General features: G+C 37.2%; 1 protein-coding gene across 2 annotated transcripts in view; it reads left to right on the top strand.

The window, feature by feature from the left end:
• SLC35F1 (solute carrier family 35 member F1) overlaps positions 1-26,785 on the top strand; it is a 404,399-nt gene that overhangs the window by 199,908 nt on the left and 177,706 nt on the right. The window contains exon 1 of one of the 2 annotated variants that reach the window (XM_021089050.1): positions 19,683-20,628. The exons of the other annotated variant lie outside the window; for it this stretch is intronic. The gene's annotated coding sequence lies outside the window, so the exon portion shown is untranslated. Of the gene's footprint in view, positions 1-19,682; positions 20,629-26,785 lie in introns of those variants that run through there. 2 annotated transcript variants of the gene reach the window in all.

The raw sequence follows: 26,785 nt of genomic DNA, 5'->3' as shown, positions 1-26,785 counted from the left end.
TTAACTCCAGTCTTCTCAATTTTCATTCACCACTCTGTCTCTGCCACCTTTATTTTATGGACAAATTAGTAGCCATCAGAATGCAACATCAAGCCTGCAACTAGATGTTGATAATATTAATGTTATTAAGTCTGAAAAACTATGGCTCAGTACCCATCCTCTCCTCCTCACCTCCTTAGGAAAGAAGAATAGACCCTTTTTAAAACTAATAATGATCCCTCCACCCAAGCTTTATAAACTATTCTTTTGCTTTCTGTAGAACCTTAAACTATTAATTCTCCTTACTCATTATAGTCAATGTCTTTCTTTCAACAGGAACTCCTAAACTGCAACAGAATTCTTTTTAAGGTTGGACTTTTTTTCTTTATATATGTTTTTTATTGAAGTACGGTTGATTTACAATGTTGTGTTAATTTCTGCTTTATAGCAAAGTGATTCAGTTGTACATACACATACATTTTTTTGTATTCTTTTCCATTGTGATTTCTCATAGGACATCAAATATAGTTCTCTGTGCCACACAGTAGGATCTTGTTGTTTATTCACTCGGTGTTTAATAGCTGACATCTGCTAACCCCAATCTCCCACTCCATCCTCTCCCAATCCCCTCCCCCTTGACAACCACAAATCTATTCTCCTTGTCCATGAGTCCGCAGCAGAATTCTTGATGCCTCTCCCCACACTAACCCAATGATGTGTTCTCATGGTTCTCATTTTCCTAATGGTGTCACCCTCCTCCTAGTTGTTCATGGTGAAGAACTCAGGCATCCTTGATCCTTGGTTTTTTTCTCAGCCACACAATCCATCAGTAAGTCTCATTGGCTTTATATCTACTATATTTACACAAGTCTGATCACTGCACATCATTCCACTGCCACAGCTCTCTCACATCTAATTGGTCTTGCCTTTTTTTGGCTTGTTTATTTCTTTTGATCTCTTATAATCTACCTCCACATAATAGACTAATTGTTTTAAAGTTTAAATAAGATCATTTTACTCCCCCTGTTGAAAAGTGTAATATATTCCTATTGTGATTAGAATGAAATTCAAAGTCTTTTCTTTGGCTGAGGGGCTGTGCTTCCCTCTCAGATCTTATTTTCTACCACTTCCCCTCATTTACCACACTCGCTGGCTACCACTCAGCCCTTTGGACACACCAAACTCTGTGTTCCTTCTGTTGCATGTGCTCCTGTTCATCATTTTAGCCGCCACTGAAATGTCATCTCCTCATGGTGGCTTTTTCTAACCACTCTCTATAAATAACACTCCACCCCCAACATCACTTTATATAATTTTCTTCAGAGCATTCATCACTAACTAAAATTAATGTTATTTGCCTATTGTTTGTTCCCATTTTCCCTTAATGATGGTGGGGTCAGTAAGACAGGGATCTAGCCTGTCTTGTTTGATGCTATTGTCCAGTGCTTAGAACAATGTCTGACACAAAGTAGGTGGTGAAGAAATCTTTCTTACATGGAGGAATGAGTGGACAAAAACCCAGATCCTTTCTATAAATATTTAAAGCCATTTAAGTCTGTGTGTTCTCAAAGGAAAAAACAAAGCAAAAACAAACAAGCCAGAAGACCTTATCACTCTCTTTGCAACAACTCCCATCAGTTTCTGCTCTATATCCTGCACCCTCAGCTCATAAACCCTCTTCTCCGGTCATCATTTGGGCTGCATATATACCAAATATCATTGTGGGAGAGAATTGGGGAGCACATGTAAATATTTTTTTCCTCATCCATTTGCTCCTCATTGGAATGCTGACAGGTTTTATAATCCATGTATCAGGAAAGATTTTCTTCATTGCTTAACAAAACTAGAAAAAATGAGCACATTTCCTATTAATGTTGGATTCTTTTTTTCCCCTGAGGCAATATTTTAGATGGATCCCAGATCTAAAAAGAATGGAATAGAGATTATACCAATTTTATGCATATAAAAAAGAGCTTTCAAAATAATATTGGAAAGTCCCACTGTGGCACAATGGAATCAGCGGTGTCTCTGGAATGCTGGGATGCAGGTTCAATCCCCAGCCAGGCATAGTGGGTTAAGGATCTGGTGTTGCCGTACCTGTAGCTTAGGTTACAACTGCAGCTCAGATCTGATCCCTGATCCCCATATGCTGCAGGGTGGCCAAAAAAGGAAATAAATAAACAAATAAAATAATATTGGTCACTTTTCGACTTGTGTGTAAGTTAGACATATACAAATGGGCAAGAATTGTGTGTGTGTGTGTGTGATCAAGAATTGTCAGTATTGGCCTGTGAAGGCAGTAGTGTAAATGGTGTTGGGAAAGATGAGACATTTTCAGGATCAAACAAATCCATAAGCATTCCTCCAAATTACAGAAAATTTTACCTTGCCTGGAGTTTTATCAAGAGGAGACGTTTATTAGCCCCAATTCCCACATACCTCTGGCACAGTGAGAACTTTAGGTCCTACCCTGAGGCTCTGGGATGGGTTGAAGGGCCTTCTGAATCATTCCAGAAAGAATGAGCCATGCAAAATTCTAGGGTATAATCCATATAATTATTTGGAGATTGATAGTCTTATGTCTGCATGGTAATTCTATATAAGGTAAACATTTGATTCATAAAGACGCTGCTGCTATCAAATAACAGAGAACTCATTGTTTAGCTGGGCTGGTCCAGTACCTCTCTGGAATCTGATGTTTAACATACCCATTTACTAGTTTCATATTTCTTCTATAATTCAAGTGGGAATTGAGCTTTTGTTATGGTCAAGCCTTGCTTGTCACAGTCATCATATGGATTTAGTGCCTAAGCTACTTCCAGGTAAATTTTCTTAAGAATCTGAAGGAGTTACCATGGATTTTTAAGGTGGTGATTTACCACTGTCTTAGGTCCTGGGATAATCTGCCTGCTTATCCACAGTCTCTTGTGAGAAGCCAGAAAGCTCGTTGAGAAGTGTAGGACCCTCAAAAATGCTCAAAAGTGCTAGGAGGTCTTTGCTTGCAGATACATTTAAGTGTATGTATGTGAAAATACCTTGATGTATGATTAAAGCAAAGGGAATTACTTGAAAACATTTTCTCAAGAGCAGTTGTTTCCCTAAAATACCTTGTCTGCACCGTGTTATTACTAGAGCGTGGGCTGGGAATTGTTTTGGATCCCATTTTTACCTTGTTTTCCCCATGTGAAAACTATCCATCAGCTACTATTTATTAATTTTTTTAAATCAAGCCAGAGATGGGGAAATGAGTTTAGCTTTTTACGTTACAGTGACATTTTATGGGTATATCATTTTCTCAACTGGGAAAATTAAACTTCTTGTAAGATTAAGTTGCAACATTTATTACTTTTCTTTGTTTTGAATCATTCTCAAGTCCTTTTGCCTGTGTTTCTTTGAAGGCATTTCTGCCAGGTGTATTATAACAGCTTCAAGTTAAAAAAAACTGAGAAAACTTACGAAAGTTAATGAGGAAGAATGTCAAAGTAACGGATTTATTTTATTTTATTTAAAAAAATTTATTATAGTTGATCTACAGGGACAGATTAATTTAAAATGGAATTTCACATGTAGGGACCACTTCCTCATTATTAGAGAATCATAGTTAAGGAAAGATGAGATTCAGAGGTTTCAGAGGAAAGATGGGATTCAAATAAGAAAAAGTAACACAAAGCCCTATGATTAAATCTGAATATTTGAAGTAAATGCATCTTAAATGCAATTTAAGGCTCACCTGTGCAGATTAGAAATGGGTGATATAACAGATGTGGAGCATATGGAGAAATTTGGATGGCCCAAGGCTGATGATTGTGCCAGGCCGTTGACCAAAGTCCAGGAGGCCAGGAATAGAGTGATTGTGGAAATACCAGGTCTTAGAATTCCAAAAGCATTGACTGACACACCTAGGATTCTTTTCTTAGCAATCCTTGTCTTTATTTTTTCCAGTGCATACAACAGCATTCTGTTCAAGGCTCAGGTATAAGCTTATTCTATTCATCACTTAAAAAAGAAAGTTACATATTCTAAGTAAACGACGCTCAGGATCAAGCTTCAGTTGAATATGAAAGTCTTATTAAGGCTTCAATATCTAGCACTTAGAATGTGAGACTTGGAGAACCTACAAACCTTTCCTAGGTTGCGGTGGCGGGGGGCGGACCAAAAACTAAAGTGGACCTAAGTCTTTTGAGAGGAGTGTGTGTTAGAAAGAGGACTTATTCTAAGTTACCTTGTCTTATAGTAAGAATAAATCACACAAGATAGAAAGACCTATAGTGTATTAGCAGACAAAACACCAGTAACTCACCATAGAAGGTATTTAGCAAATTATTTGCTAAATGGCCAAAGACAGTAATTCTGAGGCACAAAAAAACAAACCTCTGTTGAGACATAACAATGTCAACCTTTCTTAATCCATATGAAGAAATGTACTCATGGTCCAGATGTCCTTATGGAAACAAATGCACACACACACAAACAACAGGAAAAGAACCTGTTAGGAGCATTGAAAGACCGGTAGATCTATCCTCTGACCTTCTGGCAGGAGAGAACTCAGAAACCATGCTGGACGCACAAGCGCTGGGCTATTTTTAAAGGTCCATGGGAAGGGAGATTATACAGTTTGGCTTAGTGACCCAGTTTAGGGCATTAACAGCCTTAAGAAAACCCTTCTTTGTATATAACATTTACCATTATCTTTAGTCCTTCATTCAACCTATTATTATTAAGGGCTTTCTCCCTGTCTGGGACTATGTTAGTCACTGGGAATACACTGGAGAGTACATCACTAGGACCCCTGTATAATAGTGGGGGATTGAAGCAGAAAGAACTGCAACACTCAGGACTGTGCTTTTGAGACTGCCTTTACTAACAATTAACTATGTTTCTGAGTTTCCTCCCCAAACTATTCATGTTTTAGAGTCCAGAATTAAATTAATTGTCTAATATTTATGGTATTTAATAATACTGTGTAATTTTACTTATTTGAAAAGTATTTTGTCTCTCTTCTATACATAGTTATTAATATTTTGTAGTTCCAGTGTCACCTATTAAGTAATGTATTTGTAAGTGCTCAGTGATTTGTTTACTTGTCTTTACTCAGCATAGTGTAATACTTAATACTACAAAGAATGAAGCAAAAATACTCCTATAATCTAACCTAAGTTAAGCTCTTTTCTATGTGTTCTATCATGTAGTGATCATAAGAGGTAGGAACTAGTTTCATAGCCATTGTATTGATGAGGAAATCAAGTTTCAGAGAGGCTGCCACATAAGTTAGCCATTGCTGCTAGAGAAGTTGGGTTTGAACTGGGCTGTGTTGGACTCCAAAGCCCTAAAACTTAACCATGGTCTTAGAATATTTTAGCCCACAAGTGAATTAATGTTCTTAATTTCCCCTGTTTTCTTATATTTCTTATATTTTGACTGTACTTGTGTTCTTTAGCTTTCCCTCAAAGATGTTTGGCCTCCTGATTTTCTTCCATGATTCAAGCTCTCATTCCTTTTACCACCCCCGCAGTCAACGTCTCCCCCATACAGCTTTTCATTTCCATCCCACACCTCACATGATGTAAATTTTGAAAATGATCATCTTCCTATGTCAAATTGGAATCATGTACAGTTGGGGTCCGGGGGCAGTTTATTTAAAATATCCAGTGTTTTCATTAAATATAGACAAATAATTAAATTTTTTAAAAAGTGGAGTAGCTTAAGAGACACATAATTTGCTACATTTAATAACCATGCAGATATAATACCAGATATATGTAGAAGCCATTTGGCACAGACGTGTTTGTTTCAAATACTTCTAATTTGGTATCCAGACTGTTCTCCCCAAACAGATGCATTGAATTATTAGTTGATTTTAAACTCATAGTTCTCTTTGAGGAACTCTCTTAGCTCTTGCCTCAGATAATGCTGAACATCAATCACTGATTTTATTGCCAGCACAGTTCCACATTGACATAAAACGGGAACTAATAGTATTTACAATGTGCTACTTTTTCGGGCAGGTGCTTTGCTGTCTTGTAATCAAGAGACGGGTTGTAACTGGAAGTACATTTCCATATAATTGCAGCACACTGTTGGTGCCGTTGTAAAGAATTACATTTTTAATCACAAGAGAATACATGACTGTTCAGAGAAGCACCAGCACCATCTAGGATACCTTTGCTTTTGTAAAACATAATTATAGTGTATGTGCAATTAAAGAGGCTAGCCTTGACCTTAAGCATCTTCATCAAGGTCATTATTTACTGTGTTCAGAGGCACAGCTTTGTTTCAGACCTTGTGGCTGGTCCAGCTGAGCCTTTTAGGTGCAACTATATCCATAATTCCACATTGTTGAGCTTGTCGCTGTCCCAGGAAGAATGATTTATGCTTGGGGTATCAAAGCTAGCCATCACCTACCTGCAGGATAGGAGATAAAGAGAAGATTTGTAGAGGAGGAAAAGGTCCTAATGCTTCTAGAGAGAAATAAGGTGCATTGACCAGATAGCAGGTGTGCACTTGGCACATGTGGGTTGACAAATGGAAGTAGAAGGAAAATTAATAGTACCAATAAGGAAAAAAGGTGAAGTGATAGAGGAATCAAGGACAAAGTGGTAGTTTTAATGATTACACTTTATTCTCTATTTATTCCAGAATAGAAACATTTGTATTCATTGTATTTTACAGTCCACACAACATTTTTTTTTTTTGGCTGGGAGGTACTTTTCAGGAATGCTTACGGCACATGGAGGTTCCCAGGCTAGGGGTCTAATCGGAGGTACAGCTTCCGGCCTACACCACAGCCACAGCAACATCAGATCTGATCCAATTCTGTGACCTGCACCACATTCACGGCAACACCATGTCTTTAACCCACTGAGCGAGGCCAGGTATCAAACCCACTACCTCATAGTTCCTAGTCAGATTTATTTCCACTGTGCCACGATAGGAACTCCACGGTCCATACAATATTTATCAGTTGTTTCTTTGGGGCTTCATCACAGTCCTTAAGATGAATGATTTTACAGACACTGAAACTGGCCGGTAGGGCACACTCTTTGTACCACACCAGGTGTCTCTGAACCTGAGACTTTCCAGATAGTTCTAAATCTTAGCTCTGAAATTTTCTTCTCTCATTTTCTCCCAAACACAATATAACTCTGTTATCTTAGTATAAAATTTATAAATAAAATAGAGACTAAATGATCAAAAAATTGGTTGACAAAATGATAGCAAGCTGACTTATACTAAAGTAGAAAGTGAATATGGATTTATCATGTCCTGGAAATATTGGCTAAGGAAAAGCTTTTGATATTAAAAATGTTTAAAAGTTAGGGAAAGATTTCTTACTCAGTTTGGTAAAAATAAACATAAAGCATCAACTTACCTTCCATATTTTTTTTTTTAATTTAAAGATGTATGGTTGAACTGTTGGAGGTAAACATGGACATTTCTCTTCCTCCTTGAAATAATTCAAATATGCAACTGAGAGGCAGATTTGGTGCCTTGATGAGAGAGGCTTGGTAGACACCATGTTTCAAACCATCCTTTTGTGTAGTGTCCTCAAGTTCTCTTTATCCCTCAAGGCTCTCTCCTGGTCATACTAAAATGCAGGATGGGTGAGGAATATCCATTTCTTTTGTAAACTTGGAGAAAGGAGATCTTGAAAGAGATGAGAAGGGAGCTCTGGCTTAACATTCAGCCATAGGTCTCAGGAAGATCTGTTGAAGAAGCATACATAGGGAAGCTGGTGCTCTGTAGACTGCCTTCGAACCAAAGGTACTTGTGAAGCTATGTAAAGTTTCTGTGGGGATAGCCCAGTTTGAAAACCACTGGATTATAAAATGAATACAAATGTGGTCAACTTTTGCAACTTTGCTGTTAATGAAAATCTTACAGACATTTATAGAACTGTCTTTCTACTGGGAACGTTATATGTATTGATTGAATATGATGCCTATAACTGCAATACAATTCAAGCCATATATACTACCATCTAAGATGCATAGAATAAGCAATACACACCAAAATGAAAATGACTTGCCAATTTGTAGTAAATAGTGCTTTAGCACCTAACTCATGATAAATGCAAAAGATAAATATTTTATTAGTCCTTTCTAAAGTGTTACTTTAATAGGTTATATTTCCTCAGACTATTTTAAAAATAAAAAGAGAAAAGAGAAGTTTTAAGGTGTGTCAAATAGGGCAGCTGAAAAATGTAACAAATGAAAAGAATTAAAAACGTGAAGGTCAAAAACTTGAGTGTAATAGTTTATAGGTTATAAAGGAACAATGTCTTGAGGTGGTTGATTCATTTATATTTTTGTGGCTTTCAAGATGCTTTACAAAACAGTTTTCCTTAGAAAAGCCTCAGTTCACTTCTGTTCTTTGAATCCCAGCTCTATGCTGGTTGATACTGCTGGGAGCTGCAGGCATGGAGAAGAACACAAGAGTCTCTGCAAGGGGACACTTGCTGCTCCTCTCTCCCACTCTCTTCCTTACACTGGGCTCTATACACAGAAAGGATGGGAGAGTTCAAAGAAAGAGGACTGTTTGGTTTAGAAGACCTGGTTCACATCCCAGCCTCACTATATGATCCTCATGACCTGGGGAACCTGGGTACAGTGAGTATCTCTAATCCTACTTAAGAGCCTATTGAGGAGCCATGGTTTCTTTATATGAAAATTAGAAGATAATATCTGGCAGAGTTGCTGTGGCAATTAAGTAAAATCTTGCCTATGAAAACCATTGGTAAAATACTGTCAAAGATGGTTCCTATTGTCCTTCTTTATCAAGCCTTCTAAGCATCTTCTGCTTTACCACATCTTTAAGCTTTTCGCTTGTCTTCAGCGTTTACTACATTCATGCTGCTCTTTTCCACAGATGGAATTCTCTTTTCTCCTCTGATCTTTAGCTGAGACTGGACTAAACCTTACTTTCAACCCTAGATCACCTGCTGTCTGCTTTCTTTGTATGGAAGCTGCCAGGGGAGACACAGAACATGCAGATAACCTACCCAAGCTGTTTAACTTTCTATTGACTTTTTTTTTTTTTTTTTTTTTTTTTTTGGTCTTTTTGCCTTTTCCAGGGCCGCACCCGCGGCATATGGAGGTTCCCAGGCTAGGAGTTGAATCGGAGCTGTAGCTGTCAGCCTACAACACAGCCACAGCAACTCGGGATCCAAGCCATGTCTGCAACCTACACCACAGCCCATGGCAATGCTGGATCCTTAACCCACTGATCGAGGCCAGGGATCGAACCTGCAACCTCATGGTTCCTAGTCAGATTCATTAACCACTGAGCCACAACACGAACTGCTATATTGACTCTTGTGTCTGAACAAACATCCTCTCATTCATCCATTCTTCACTGTATGTTTCTTTAAACTCTCAATCTTATCTTCTCTCCCTATTTTCAAAAGACTTTGCCTCCCATTTTCTGAAAAGGTAGAAACCATCCAGTGACTTTATTTCATCATATGAGTCTATACTATATTCTCTCATTTTCTTTCTCTCTGTCACTTCAGTTTTCCTTTTTCAACTTGCTCCTTCCTGATGTCTTTGCAAATCGTGTTCTTAAAGCTTTGGGTGCACTCATTAGACCCTGTAGAGACTCTGTGACATATACTATTCTTTTCTTAGTTTCTTTCTCCTCTTCGTGACAACCTTCTCAAACTTGCTTAAGCGACTGGTCTGTGAAGACTTACTTGTTCCTTGTGCAGTCTAGATTTTTGACCCATGATTTTGGTGAAAATACAGATGAGGAGGCATTAATGGTTTAATTAGATAATAGAATCCAGCATTGAGGAAGACCTTAGAAGTCACACAATCTCACCTCCAGGCTGATCTTGGGATAACATTGTGACATCTGCACAAATGTTTATTCAACCTCTCCTTCATTATCTCTGCTGACAGAGGCTAACTATTCACAAGCAGCCCATTTTAATTTCAGTTGTCGATTTGAGAAGGTCTATTTTTGTATAAATACAAACCCTATAACATCCTGTTATCTGAGGCCTCATGTAGGTCTCATCTTTCCTTTTAACTGAAATGAGATGACCCTTCTCAGATCTGCAGCAGATAAATGAGAGGTTAGTAGTTTGTACCAGGCTGTAACAGCCCTATTTGCATATTTTTGATTCTACATAGCATAACCTTTATCGACACAAACATTTTCAAAATAGAGTCTTATAAAGAATTCTTACTGCATTTCCCTGAGTGAGGGGATACACATTTCTTGTGGAACAGTTTACTTCTCCAAGGACACCATGCTTGTTATGCCATAGAACTAAGGCAGAGAGAAAAAATAACACATGGACATTTGTGGCCACTGCATTCTGAAAACACAATTAGAAAGAAAGGGAATGACATGTGTCAAGGGAACAGTGAGAGGGCTTTTGATATTATCAGAGGTTGATTTTCTTGTTAATGAGGGTCAATAACTTGGAGTCAGTTTTATCACTTTAAAATAAATAGAATGAGCCTAAATAGCAATCCACAATAAAATTTTTAAATTAAATTGTCATTTACATATGATAAAATTGTGGGTGTTAGTGTACATTTTGATAAATATTAGTAATTGTTTATAACCATGAAACCACCACTGGATCAAGATACAGAATATTTTCATAACCCTAGAGATTCTTGGTGCCTTTTGCAGAAAATCCCCTCCTCAGATCTCCTAGACTGAAGCACCCATTGATCTGCCCTCTGTCCCCATAGTTTTTCCATTTCTAGAATTTCATGTAAATGGAGTCACACGGTAAATTCTTAATTGTGTTTTACTTTTCCTCAGCATAATGCTTTTGAGATTCATCCATGTTGTTGCATGCATTTATATCTTGAACTTTACTGCTGAGTATTTTTCTGTGGTATGGAGACAGAACAATTTGTTTATTTACTTACCAGTTGAGGGAGATTAGAGTTGTTTTCATTTTTTTTTATTATAAATAATGTTTCCATGAACATACTCATATACATTTTTATGCAACATGTTTTCACTTTTATTGGATAAATATCTAGGGATGCAAATTCCTGCTTCATCCAAGAGATGTATGTTTAACTTTAGGAGATTTTTTGAAATGGCTATACCATTTTGCATTCACATCAGCAACCTATGAGAACTACAGTTGCTCTGAATCCTTATCAACACTTGCTCTCATCAGCCATCATAACTTCAGCCACTATAGCAGAGGTGGAGTGGAATTTCATTATGGTTTTAATTTGCATTTCTCTGATGACTAGTGATATATAGAGCATCTTTTCATACATTTCCTGGCCATTCATATATCTGGTGATAGGTCTGTTCAAAATTTTTTGTCCATTTTTAAATTGGGTTACTCGTCTTCAAACAGATTTTTTTAAAGAATTCAGGAATCTCTGAGTTTTCATAAATATGAAACATGAATGCAAATATTCTTATGTGGAGGAAGTAACAAATCCGATAGGTAAGCAGAGCAGAATGTACTTCCAGAAGGGACAGAGCTGGAAGCTAATGAGCCTTCTTTTCCAGTAGGGCTGAATGGTACACTGAGTGATGTGCACCATTGATACCCATGGCAGAGAGTGAATGACAGGCCCTGCGATGTAAACGGCAGCTTCTAAGGTTAGACATACTTTGGTGTTTTGCTGCAGGGTCTATGTAGATTCTTCTTAAGCTAAGAGACAATAAACTATTCTGTTTTGGACAGATGTTCCTCCAAAATAACATAAGGTAACTTTCAGACGTATATTGGAGTGAGAGATATTGACAAAGCTTTGTGGTTATAGAGCTCTCAGAGCACAGAGGGTTTAAAATGGTCATTAAATCTTATGTTAGAAAAAGGAATGTAGCACAAGTGTTCTTTCTTAAAGCTTTAAGATAGAATGCTTATATACAAGATGATATAAAATTACTTAGCAATGATAGTATTTTCTTATTTTTAGAGATTATTTAAATATTTATACATTACTGGCTAATATAAAATAATGCACAATTAATTGTGTACTAAGGAGTCATTACCAAATAATATTTATTCAGCACTGTTATGTATATTATGAGGTACCCATGAAAATTACCCAACATAATCTCAATAATTGTGGTAGTTTACCTAAATGCACAGGAAACATACAATATGGTGCTCTTTTTTTTTCAGGATGAAATAATAGGTACACATTTTTTGAGGGACATTCATATCACTGTAGCTTATCTTTTTGGGCATCCAATTCAAATTACATAAATAACTTAGATGTTGCACTACTGAGTGTAATAAATTGAGTATATAACAGATGGAGAGAGGAGATAAAACTAATTAGGGGGTCATACGTGATGACAGTCTTTGAAAATACTAAGGTTACATGTTGAAAAAGATAATCTTTGAAATGGAAACCAGAAAAAACAAATGACCAAAAAAGTAGCAGCTTTTGGCCAGAGCACAAAGGACTACACTAGCCTATAGGCAGGTTGGGTCATATGAACCTCGAATTTCAGAGCCTCTCCTCATTTCTTGTGGGCTAAGTTGACACCAGTAATAAACATACAGATGGTTTCTCACAGTGCACAATGCCTGCCATGGAATAGGCAGTTGGTACAATTTGATGAGCAACTTGGAAATTCTCAAAATCCAAAGAATTGTATCCAGAGCAAAAAAACCTTTTTAAATTTTTCATGTCTGGTGACAAGCAATGATGCTACAAATAGAGTTAGCTGAGACTAGGCTTATGAAGCCTGAGCTATCTGGATCATTCCTGAAAATCTGCTTGCTTTTGTACAATTACCACCTCTTTAAGCATCACTTAAGCCAACCACCTGCTCATCAAGCAAAGTCAAATTTAACTAATTCAAAGAGTAACCAAGAACTTATTTTGTATTAAAAGTAGCTCCACAGTTCCCTCACAGATGCATACTGATGGTTCAAATATCCTCAAAGGTGGGGCACTCCCTTTATATCTATAGATGTAAATTTAGGAGGAAAAGATTTGGCCGTATTATCCTCATGGTTTACCAACCCTTTCCCCCACATAGTTCAAACCTTATAAACATGAGTTAGTTGGGCTGGGTTTTCTGCTTAAAAGTAATTTTCATCTTTTCTCAAGATAATTCAAAATAATGAACACAGTCCCCAAACCTTAATTCATTGTACTTTAAGAGTAAGGACCTGAATGGAGAAAAGTTGATGATGGAGAGTTGAATGGGTGAATTGAAGCCTCATGAAAGAAGCCACAACTCCTTGCAAGACTCCACTCTGAAGTGACACAGACAGAATTAATTCCATTAAGGCTCTAAGAATTTAATAGTGAAAGGAGCCCTTTGCTTTGGCTGCCAGGACTTTCAACATTGAACTTAAATCTTAACTGTAATAGCTCAATGATTATCTCTAGTTCCTGACATAATGATCTTTTATTCTTATTAAAGTATAGGTTAATTTACAGTATTGCATCAATTTCTGCTACACAGCCTAGTAACCCAATCATACATATATATACATTATTTTTCTCATACTATCTATCTTCCATCATGTTCTATCCCAAGAACTTGGATACAGTTCCCTGTGCTATACAGTAGAACCTCATTGCTTATACATTCCAAATGTAATACTTTGCATCTACTAACCCCAAACTCCCTACCCATCCCACTTTTCCCCCACCCACTTGGCAACCACAAGTCTGTTCTCTATGTCTGTGAGTCTCTTTCTGTTTTGTAGATAGGTTCATTTGTGCCATATTTTACATTCCACATATAAGTGATATCATATGGTATTTGTCTTTCTCTTTCTTACTTCACTTAGTATGAGAATCTCTAGTTGCATCCATGTTGCTGCAGATAGCATTATTTTTCTTTTTATGGCTGAGTAGTATTCCATTGTTGGTGGGAATGTAAACAGTGGTACAACCACTATGGAAAATAGTATGGAGGTTCCTCAGAAAACTAAATATAGAACTACCATATGATCCAGCAATCCCAATCCTGGGCATATATCCAGACAAAACTATAATTCAGAAAGATACATGCAACCCTATGTTTATTGCATCACTATTCACAATAGCAAAGACATGGAAACAACCTAAATGTCCATCAACAGATGAATAGCTTAAGAAGATGTGGTACATAAATGATTTCTTCCTTCCTTTCTTTCTTTTTCTTTCTTTCTTTCTCTTTCTTCCTTCCCTCCTTCCCTCCTTCCTTCCTTCCTTCCTTCCTTCCTTCCTTCCTTCCTTCCTTTCCTTCCTTCCTTCCTTTCTTTCTCTCTCTCTCTTTCTTTCTTTCTTTCTTTTTCTTTCTAACTCCTGTCCTTTCAACCCTCTGTTTAAATGTTTAACAGTTCTATCAGAAAAATATCTGTGTGTGTGTGTATAAATATATGTAAATATATATAAATTTTCAGTGATCTCAAAACTTTTTTGAAAGTAGATAGGGCATCAATTAAAAATGGATAAAAATAATAACAATGAAAAGAGGTTTAGTGTTATGAGCTATCAAAAAACCATGAAATAGGCAAAAATTGGTTTGCTTTAGCATTTGTTTCTTGTGTCTGTCCCCTGACTTAACATGATAAACATTAGTGTGGAGATATTCACTGCTTTATTAAGCATTCTGGGGAGCAATTCAGAGATATAAATTAGAATCTGTGACACTACTGTATTTTTAGAATATTGAAAGTGACCTTAATAAAATTAACTATTACCTCCCCAAAACACATTATGATGTAGACACCATGGTAAGGCCTTAATATACTGATGTTATTTAATATTCACAAAACCATTGTGCATCACCATGATTCTCATTTTATAGTTGAGAGAAGTGAAACCCATGAAAGTTGTATGTATTGCTCAAGGTGATATCACTCGTAAGTTGCAGAACCAGGGTTTGAACCCAGCCCTATCTGGCCAGATTCTTCTCCACTTTATAGATATCACCTTCTTAAGGATCATTTCAGCCAACCACCATTTCACTGTACAAAATAGCATTTAAGTTATCCGTGTAAATGAGAAATTATTTTGTCTTTAAACACAGCCCTTAGAGATGCATTCTGATTCCCAACATTTCCCTGGAAGGTATGAAATCCCTTGTATCTAAATTTATCTTTTATATGATCTCCCAGGGTCTTTCCCTTTTATATTTTCATCACCTGAGGGGAGGGCTCTGACACACTGACATGTTGTGGTAGACATAAGGGCAAGTACAATTCTCAGATCTCTAGATGCTATTAAAATAAAAATTACTTGATGATTAATGAGTACAATTGAGGATTTCAGAATAAGTTCCTCTTACACTCTGTTTGAATAGCTGTTCCAATCTTTCAGAATCCAATGTCACCATCAAATCCTTTAAGATAAAGATTTCTTCGTTTCAAAGCTGTTTTTTCTTTAAAATTGAAGTTTCCCTCAGAAAATGGGAAACTGATACAAATGAACTCTACCTTTATTTTTAGATTGCAATTCATGGTCCAGAGAAATTTTATTTTTGTATTTCAAATGAGGCAAAATAATGATATAATAATTTTTTCTAATTAAACAATTTAGGCTGGCATTTGTATGTGTCCAATATAAGAGCATCTTTACTCAAGTTCCTTCTTTTTTTCTTTTTTCTTTTTTTAATTCAGAAAAAAATTGAAATGCAACAATAACATAAACTCCATTGCTAGCTAGAACCATTGCAGCTCAGCTGTGGGGAGATTGTGACAATGTGCATGGTAGCTTGATTTCCAGTGGCCAATTGCCCTGTGCTTGCTAATCTGAAAGGATTCAGTACCAAGCATAGCTGCTCATGAAATAGTCTTTTGCCAAGTCAGGAAAATTTTATTTTTCCTGCCATAATATAAGTTCTGCCAGCTTTCAATTTAATCCCAACACTGGGGCTCTGGGAGAGTAAATGAGATGTACATGATAAAGTTTACTTTCAATTGTGGGCTTTTAATGCACTACCTTGCCAAACTTCTAACCAGAGCTGCCAACAAATAACAAAATGTGTTTATTTGAGTCTCTAGGCTTTTATCCCTACCCTACTCCTGCCCCTTATTCCCTCATGAAGGAACTAACAAGCTGTGCTATGGCCAAAAGGCAGGCAGCATAAAAGAAATGGAGAAAGAGCAGAGACAAGTTAATTCCAGATCCTGGCTAATTGGTGTCCAAATAATTAAGAGCTAGCTTAGAAAAAACACCCAACACCTAATAGAGGTTCAGCAATGAATAGAGCACAGAGAAAAGCATTGAAAATTTTGGAGTATTTATCAACTACTGGGAATCCAAGGCTATGGGCTAAAATCAGGAAGTTAGAAACAGAGACCCCAATAAGGAGAGAGGAAATTAGACAGCTAGCTGGCAGCAGTAAACTCATCTAATAGCTGGAAAAAAGATCAGCTTTCACTTTCAGTGATGAGATGGTGGGTAATTGGTAGTTTGAATAGGATTTATTCTCAAAAGGCCATTTTTTTTTAGCCTGTTTTATGTCCCATTTATGTTGTATAATAAATACCTATCTACAAACTAAAGATAGAACCCTGAGAGAAACACTTCACTGGCTATGCCTCCAGGTTCAATTAAAATGGAGGGTTAAGGAGTTCCCGTCGTGGCGCAGTGGTTAACGAATCCGACTAGGAACCATGAGGTTGCGGGTTCGATCCCTGCCCTTGCTCAGTGGGTCAAGGTTCCGGCGTTTGCCGTGAGTTGTGGTGTAGGTCACAGACGCGGCTCGGATCCTGCGTTGCTGTGGCTCTGGCGTAGGCTGGCAGCTACAGCTCCGATTCGACCTCTAGCCCGGGAACCTCCATATGCCGCAGGAGCGGCCCAAGAAATGGCAAAAAGACAAAAAAAAAAAAAAAAAAAAAAAAAAAAAAAAATGGAGGGTTAAGGCAATTACCAGGAAGATTTAAGGGAAAACAATCTCATTTTTTCCTGAATTAGTACACAAATTCAACCCAAAGCTTACACTTTAACTCCAGCACTTTACTATTGTTGGGTAGAATTGATGATCAAAGGTAAAATATTTAGTAGGTTTTATGAGACCATTCTTAGATATTCAATACCAAATGACAGACTGTTTTTTACAGTTACCATGGAAATGGGTTCTACACAAATAGATAAGCTATTTAATAAATGGCAAGGAAAGAAACTGCTTGTGTACACTTTAAATAAGTGACTCCCTTCCATGCCTTGCTGTTCTACATGCAAAGCTTTGGAAAATGCCAATTTTGGACTCATGGGATCTCTGCAACCCTTGGTCTTTCATGAATAGAATGACAGATTCCCAGACCTAAAATGGAAAGCTTTTCTGAAATGACATCTTGCAACCTGCAGTGAGCTCCTATAATTGTTAAAACATCCTGCTATTCTCAGGAAAAACTTGCTTGAGCTGAAGGTACACCTTTGTTCCCTTGCTGAGAGTTTCTAGAAACTGAATCAAAATGATGACTCTGGAAGCATTTACTTCTAGATGGACTAAGGAACCCTTTGTAATCTGTCTTTTGGGGGCCTGTTTAGTCAGCTCAGGTTAAGTGATGTTGGCCAGACCTATCAGTGTCTTTTGGAAGGTGGCATGGTTGTAAGTGATCTGTCCTATACACAGCAAATTGGCCTCTGTATATGCCTCTTGAGCAGAAACCCTAATCATAGAGTTTCTGCATTTTGAGCAGAATTATTTCTTGAGGGATTTGTAGTCTTATGGTATTTCTGGTTTTCTCAAGGGCCAAGAACTCTGGGAAACATGGAGAAATAACATCTGAATTAAGAATCAGGAGGTCTGGGCTTCAGGATTGACTTTTGCTACTAGCAAGTTATAACCTTGAATTATTCACTTACCCTCTCTTTTATTTTCTTCAACTCCAAAATGAAAGAGATTGGAGTTCTCTGGTGGTTCAGTGGGTTAAGCATCCAGCGTTGTCACTGCTGTGGCTCATGTTGCTGCTGTGGCACGGGTCCCATCCCTGTCCCTGGAACTACCTTATACTACAAATGCAGCCACAAAAAAATAACTAAAGTGAAATGAAAGAGGTAGACTGCATGATTCTTAAACTCACTCAATCTCTTGAAACCTGTTGGTCTTAAATTAGTATACAACTACTCTTTGGTCTCAAAGGTAGGGATTGTTAATGTTAAATCTATTGGATTTGGTTTAAAAGATAATATCATGGAAATTCTGGGGTAGTCATTCTCTAAACTGCGCTTTCCAACCCAAATGTCCCCTCTATGGTACTAAACCTACATATCCCTATCTCTCCTTTGAGAGGAGAAAAATAAAACATTAACAGGTATACCCACACTGGCAGGAAGGAGAAAATCCTCCACCATCTTCCCCTTGTCCAAAGGCTCAGGCCTCTGATGTGTTACTGAGCCCAAGTCCAGGCTGACCTGACTTGCTTCAGGTGACATCCCAAGTTCCCCCCGTTAGACCATTTGACAGTTCTAAGCCTCACGAACAACCAAATCCTTGATTGGGTCACTGTGCTGTACAACAGAAATTGAAGAATATTACAGGTCAACTATATTTAATTAAAAAAAAAACTACTTACAAATTCTTTCCTCTTGGGTGAAACCCAAGTGCATTTATTCACATCTAGGCTCAGGAACACAGCAAGAAATTTCATATATTCTCAAGGTATCACCAAAAATCTAAACTATAAAAATGACTGACAGTTAGTTATAAATGCTATTCATTATGGTGTCTGACCTCTTTCTTTCTGAAACTCAGTATTCTTCACAGTGTGCAAAATAGATAGCCCCAGAATGAATGAACAGTAAATTATAATGGAGCAAAACTCGATCAGCCAGGAACCATGGACAAAAGAAATGCTGGAAGGGTATCATGCAACTCAACATCTCATATTTACTCCAACATTGTAGAATCTCAATTGCAGAAGCAACTATTTGCACAAATTCTGTCTTCAGATATACAGATAAGTAAGTAGGTGCTTGGAGGTATACATGTGTGTGTTAAAAATCAAGAACACATTTATTCATAGAAAAGAAAAGAATGTGGCATTTTCAGAATTAAGCACTCAGATTTTGTTTTAGGTTACTGATTTAAAACTATGAGCTAATATCTATTGTTATAGGGAGTGTGTCAATTTTCTCTTCATGTTATCATGCTATCTTAACTTTACACAGTTATTTGGGAAAAGATACCACACACACACACACACACACACATGTATATGTAATTTGAATACTTTTAATAACTTATTTATGTTTGTCACATACTGTATATGTGGGATGTTTAGGTATGATATATAGTTATTCATTGGCATTTTTCTGAAAGGTGAAAATGAATGAATTATTTTTCCCTTGAGAGAGTTGTGTGTGGAACAACTCTTACTAGACTGATTGACCCTGTTCATTTGTGAGCATATCCTGAGTATTCATGGATTTCCTTGGGCGGTATGAGTTAAGCCTCATAAGCTTGTACCTCTAGAGTTTCTCCCTTTCTTTAGTATTCATATAATATGAGAACTCCCCTACATGGTGGGCAAGCAGCCTTATAAAGCTGGTTCTACTTTTCTCTGTGTCTAATGTGAGGGATTTGCCAATGTGCCAGAGATGAGCAAGCCAAGCCAGATGACATCTGATTTTGATGAGATTTTGGATAAAAGGCATATGGAATACATGACCTTGTTAATATCACATCTACTCTCAGCCAGCCACACCAAAGGAGGAGGAAGGCTGGCAGTTCCATGGCCTGGAGCAGCTCTTGGGCTACTGCCCATGGATAATCTCTACTCTTTTTTTTTTTTTTTTTTTTTTTTTCAGCTTGTTTGGCTTAATTCCTAAGGCAATAGATATTTCTGCTAGTATTTGGCCGTGGAAACAATGACTGTGCTAGAAATCATACGGGATCAGAACATTTTAAGAAAATTAATTCAGAACATATACAGTGGGAGTTTTACCTTGAGAGGCAGAATGGTTAGTCGTTAAGCCCTTGAATTAAGATGATAGCTCTGATGCTTCCCTCACTAACAGAGCAACTGCTGTCTTTTCTGGGCCTGGTGTCTCATCTGTAAAAAGATACAAATAACACTCTCCTTAGAGGCCTGTTGTTAGAATTAGATGAATGAGTCCATATAAAACATTTAGAAAGAGTCTGCTACATTATACGTGCCACATTAGGCTTTTTTTTTTTTTTTTTAATCTTTGAATGTCAGTATTTTAACTTTGGGTATTCCATGAACATAAGTGATGAAGCAATACCTGCTCAACACACTCCTTGCTCCCTTTCTAATATTTCACTAGATTGTCATTGATCCATTCATTGACTATTCATTAAGTGTCTCCCATATGAGGGGCAAGGTGCTAGACAGGTAAGATAAAATATGCACAGAGGATGCCTAGTCTCTTTCCTTGTGGAGCTGAGAGTCTGGTTGGAAAGACACATGATAAATAAGTAGGCAAATGAATACATCATGTAATTATTGATTGTGATTAGTGCTATAGAGGAAATCTATGCGAGCAGGGCTAAAGGATAATAATAACAGGGTCTCAAGTTAGGCCGGGGAGATAAGAAGTGGCTTCTCTGAGGAAGCAGTACTTGGGATGGTTTATGAAAACTGGGAAGAGCTGGGGTGAGAGTGTTGCTGAGCAGTGGGAGTAGGAGGAGGCATAAAGGCGCAGAGGCACAGCCCAAGGGTTGGACTGGCTGGAGCAGAATGAAAAAGGAGGAGGAAATCGGAGCATCAAAGGCTTTTTAAGCATAGGAGTTAAGGTACTGTGATTTGCATTTGGTAAAGATTCCTTTAGCTGTGTTTGGGGAAGAGATGGAAGGAGGTGGTGGTGAGCATTGTGGGAGCAGGGAAATGGGGGCATTCCCAGAAGTAAATGAGAAGGGATGGTGGCTTGGATCAAGGTATTGGCAGTTGTGGTGGGAATACAGGGTGAACTTGAAAGATGTTTTGGAAATCAGATCAACAGGATTTGCTGCAAATGGATTGGGCTTGGGATATCAGAGGTAGGAAAGAATTAAGGATATGAAACGAAAGTCCCTACCTTAATCTTGATGATAAATATGATGAACATATTTAGTCAGTGCTGCCAATGGAACAATCCTTACATATTTAAGACACAGTTTACATATAATGCTGGTAAATGTAAGATCCTATACTGCATGATATGGAACAAAATCTAATAGCTAGAAGAGCTATGTGATGTTTGGGGAATTTCTTCACTGAATGGGACATTCGGTAAGCTTCATACATTTTTCTCCTTGCTAGGTAGCCTGTTGCCTCAGATGTAGCACCATTAATTTTCCAAACTCTCCATCCCTTTACATAGACTGTAGATTACGGTTTCTAAACTACATGATATTTACAAAACACTATGATTCTAGAACTAAATTTTTAAGCATTATGTTACAAGCACTTTGAGCTATTTATCTTCCTAGAATGTGAGGCAAATGTCAACTTCTCTTCAGTGGCTTCTTCATCTGCAAACTGAAATTTAACAGAAGTGCCTTCCTCAGTGGGTTGTTGTGAAGGTTAAATGACTCAGTACCTGTAAAGTGCTATGCAATGCCTGTCACATAGTATGATTTCAATGAATTTTAGCTCTTATTATTAGTGTAGATAGGCTTCTCAGTATATATGTGCTTCAGTTTCTTCATCTGCAAGGTAAAGATGATCCCCTTCTCAGAAACCAGTGGAAAGTCTAGTTTCTTATAGAATGCTGTGTTTTTCTAAGAAATTATAATTTAAGAACAAGGTATTAGTAGTTTTTTGGGTAGATCACATCAAATGCACAACACATGGCCAATCATATTACATAATGTCAAATGTTCAGAAATATGGGAAAACATATCCCTTAAGGCAGTTATTTCTGTTTGATTTTTATCTGCAGGTTTGTATGCAGAGAGTGGCCATTACTTTATATGCATGAAACACTATTATTATTTCTTATGTATTTTTTACTGTGCTACTTTCAGAAAGGATGTGAGGCAGATTGCAATCAAGGGCTCAGAAATCATACGTTTAAATAAACGTAATAGAATCAAAGCCAATAAAGGAAGGAGAATTGTATGTAAAGATTTTATAAAGGTTTTATTTTTTCTATTGCTAGGGATTTTTTTCACATGATTACTTCAGATAACAGTGTTCCGATTCATCTTCATAAAATATGTGGTATGGAAAGGTTGCAAATATTGTCCTCACACCATGTATGTGAAATGTCACTGTATTGCTGAAGTCAAAGGTTAGGCATAGTCAACATATATGCTGATTGGTCCAATATTATGCTTTCTCCAAACACATACATATTTTTCACTAATGGTATTTTTCTCTGCAATTTCAGTTACTTTGCAATTAATTTAATAGAGGGAAATAGATTCAAAAGTAAGAATTTTTTTATTTACCCACCAAAGTTATAATATACATGAAAAACAAAAAAAGAGAAAAATATCCCTGTCAATATGCATTAAATAATTTCATGTAGTTTTAGTCAAGCACAGAAATAATTTTTTTTTTTTGTCTTTTTGCTATTTCTTTGGGCTGCTCCTGTGGCATATGGAGGTTCCCAGGCTAGGGGTCGAATTGGAGCCGTAGCCACTGGCCTACGCCAGAGCCACAGCAACGCGGGATCCGAGCCGCGTCTGCAACCTACACCACAGCTCACGGCAACACCGGATCATTAACCCACTGAGCAAGGGCAGGGACCGAACCCGCAACCTCATGGTTCCTAGTTGGATTCGTTAACCACTGCGCCATGATGGGAACTCCCACTGTAACTTAATGAACCATTAAATTATCATAACATTTAGGTCATTACCAATTTTTTTGCTATTATGAATAGTAATCATGTGCAAGTCTAGTTTTTCCATCTTCTGGATGATTTCCTTATAATAAAGTCTCAGATAGGAGATTATTAGAAGAGTCAGAGAATATGAATATGATTGTATCTCAGTATATGGTGCTGTCAGTAATTCAGATGTTTTGCCCCATTTTTTATACATGGGCACTCTCACCTTTTCTACTTTCATGAGTATAAGTTGATGAAAATTTTGCATTACTTATGTAGTAACTCTAAATTTTGCATTCTGACAGATAGGTGAATTCATGCTATTTATGTTATATTACATTATATTACTATTCTATAATATTCACACACATGTACATATGCAAATATATACTAATATAAACAATGTATATCAGTATTTCATCTTCATTGTAAGACCAATGAGCTTTTTTAAAGAGGCTTTTCTAGAAATTATTAACAGCAGATAAATATGATTGTCTTTTGTTAAGAAAACTCCATAAACTCCCTAAGTGTCAGATACATAATCCACCCTTTCTAGTATTACTATTTTGTAAAGACTTCAAAAAACAGATATACAGATTTAGTAAACAGTTCAAAAGATGGACCTTGCTTTTGTTATTTCAAGAAACACAAGCAGACAGATTAAAGTCTCTCAGAATGGAGCACATTTCCTTTCTTCCCCAGCTCTCCCATCCCCTATCACAGCCCTGGGATTAGGTTAATATAAAAATTGTAACATTGAAGACTTATTGGGTGCAAAAATATATGAAAAAGAAAAGTAATGAAGTAAAATAAAAGTAGTGATACAAGTAAGGAGTGTTAGGTAGCATGTGGATTTTGTGTATCTGTGGCTGTCTATAGTTTGTGATTAAGGACTCAGGCACTGCAGTTAGACAGTTTGGATGACATTTCTATCACCTGCCGGCTGTGTGATCTTGGGCAAGTCACTTAACCACTTTGTGCTTCTGTTTCTTCATCTGTAAAGTGAAGGTAATGAAAATACCTATCTTGTGGGATTGTTGTAAGGATTAACCCATAGAAAGCCTTTGGAGTGCCTGCCACATAATAAGTCTTTAATAAGTGCTTGAAAGTTATTGTCACTGTGTGATAAGAACTCAAATATCTGAAATGTACTTTCACTAGTGAATGACTGAGTAGAGATTTTATTCTCTTTCATCCTCTAGCCAATCCAAGATATTTGCCCATGTGGTATGATTTGAGCACTATGTGGAAGATTCTGTCCTCAACCAAATCTTCCACTAATTTATCAGGTTCCACTATTTCAGCCATTCCTTTCTAATGAGTTTGGCCCTACTCCCTTTATCTACCATCTTTTGAAATGAAGAGGTGGCGTATTACCCCTCCATCAGAGGTACCATGATGTCAAGGCAACACAGGAGCCCACATTGCTTCTAGAAGAAGGCATGGAGGTGGAAAAAGAAGGCCTGAGAGTGAGCTATAGGCTGAAGGTGGTTCCTCTAGGGCAGGAAAGAAAGGTTGACAATCGGCTCCACACACGTCTCTGGACACTGCATCTGGCTATCAGATGTGACTGGAATGGGCCTGAATCTCTAGAAAGGACAGATCCAGGAGTTAGGTGGTTTATCTGAACACGAGGTCTCTGAATTACCCTTGAAATGATGTTTTCCCAGAATCAGTGATCTGTAATTTGTATCTGGATCCAGGGGAAGGCTCTGGCCCATAGAGCTCTGTAGGCAAGATGGCCTGACAGCAAAGAAAAAAGAGACAATAGAAAGAAAAGAATAAAAGATAAAATCCACCTGCAAAAGCATGCATTCCTAGTGATGTGAATGAGCAGAAAACTGTTCCCTGACTTAGAAGGTTTTTTCAAAGTTAAGTGACAGAACTATTTTTAGGTTCTTAAAAAATGTCATTTCTTTCCACTAAAACTAGCTTTTAGATGCGTAAATGGCAACATATCTGGCTAGAGGGAAAAAAAAAAGAATTTCCACCTAGAACAAGTTTATAGCAAGGTTAATCATATTGATAGAATAAAATAGGCTGATATTTTACTGCAAAGAAACATTTCAATGTGCAAAATTACCGGGGGAAGAACATTTTCTCTTGATTTTCATTTTGGAGTGAAATTTACAGAAAACATCCTTCAACTTTCAAGGAAAAAGAGTTTTGATTTTTTCCCCCTTTTCCTTCTTGTAATGCAGAGATCCAGGACACTTTTATTATTGGTGTTGGTTGTTTTTGCTTACAGACTTTTTTAAATGTCAAAAATAATGGATTCTTTGATTTCCTGGTAGACTTTAACTCCTAGAGGTGATTACACACATCTGCTCTGACCTCCTACATCACAGTCTCTGCACCTAGGACAGTGTCACTGTGGCACTCATTGGATGCCCAGTGGCTGCATGGCATGGTCCTGTTGAAGGTTTAGTTCTCTGCATCTTGGAAGCACTGGCCTTTCTGTCCACAGAAAGTCTTCTTGGTTAATACTAGTCCATCCTTTCCTCATGTCTTTTTAAAAAAATTTATTGGGGTATAATTGACTTACAAAGTTTTGCTAGTTTCAGGTGTACAACAAAATAAGTCAGTTAAACATATACCCATTCCTTTTCATATTCTTTTCACATATTGGTTATTACAGTAATGAATAGATGTCCCTGAGCTACACAATAGTCCTTGTTCCCCATCCATCCTATATATAGTAGTGTGTATATGTCAATCCCAACCACCCAATTTACACCTTCCCACCATGTTTCCCCTTTGGTATCCAATGACATGACACTATACATAGAACATCTTAAAAATACTACCAGAAAACTATTAGAACACATCAATGAATTTGGTAAAGTTGCAGGATATAAAATCAATAAACAGAATTCTCTTGCATTCTTATACACTAACAATGGAAGATCAGAAAGAGAAATTAAGAAAACAGTCCCATTTACCATCACATCAAAGACTTCAAAAAACAGATATACATATTTAGTAAATAGTTCAAAAGAATAGACCCTAGGAATAAACCTGCCTGAAGAGAAGAAAGACCTGTACTCTGAAAACTATAACACACTGATGAAGGAAATACAAAATGATAAAACAGAGGGAAAGATATACCATGCTCCTGGATTGGAAGAATCAACATTGTCAAAGTGACTGTACTACCCAAGACAATCTATTCAGTGCAATCCCTACCAAACTACCAATGGCATTTTTTCACAGAAATAGAAAAAAAAATTTTAAATTTGTATGGAAACACAAAAGACCCCAAATAGCTAAAGCAATATTGAGAAAGAAAAATGGAGCTGGAGGAATCAGGCTTCTCAGCTTCACACTTTACTGCAAAGCTACAGTCATCAAAACATTCTGGTACTGGCACAAAAATAGAAATATAGATCAATGGAACAGCTTAGAAAGCCTAGAAATAAACCCTTCCTCATGTCTTGATACAGCTTTCCTAAATGTCTCTGAGACCATCAAGGCAGTCAATGTGTCATGTGTTTGAGGGTGTGAATCTGTCTCCTATCTATAGAAGATGAAACACAACCCATTTTTGAAAGTTCAAATCCTTGTAAAATCTGAAGTTAATAAACATATATCAGTAAGAGGAACAGATTACTGCATTACCAGAAAAAGAGGAGGGTACCTGTGCAAGACAGTTCTTGATACCATGTTTAAAGATGAATCGCTTAGGGTGGGTTTGGGACCTTTAAAGAACACAGTGTTGGACAAGATCAAGGTCTTGCTTTACAGAGGAGTCTGTTATCTCGTTACTTATTATGAAATTATCCTCCTTTCCTCTGGGACACTTGCTTTAACAGTTGTCAAGTCCAGTTGGAGACAGGGAATTAAGAAACATGGTTGGCTGTTTCTGGCTCTGATTCTGCACTCTGGGGGCGTGAGATCCAGGAGAAGTGTATGGGTCCACAAATGAGCTGATCACAGCAGCAGGTGATGGATGAAAACTTGTCACTAAATAGTGCTGAGTCCCAGAATGAGGCCACATGACACAGAATTTCTTAAATGTATTGTTATACTGAGTGAAATAAGTCAGAAAGAGAAAGATGGATACCATATGCTATCACTTGTAACTGGGGTCTAATATACAGCACAAATTAACCTTTCCACAGAAAAGAAAATCATAG

Source organism: Sus scrofa, chromosome 1, assembly GCF_000003025.6.
Source record: "Sus scrofa isolate TJ Tabasco breed Duroc chromosome 1, Sscrofa11.1, whole genome shotgun sequence".
NCBI lineage: Eukaryota > Metazoa > Chordata > Mammalia > Artiodactyla > Suidae > Sus > Sus scrofa.
The sequence above is the reverse complement of the archived record's forward strand: the minus strand, read 5'-3'. Positions and strand labels throughout refer to the sequence as shown.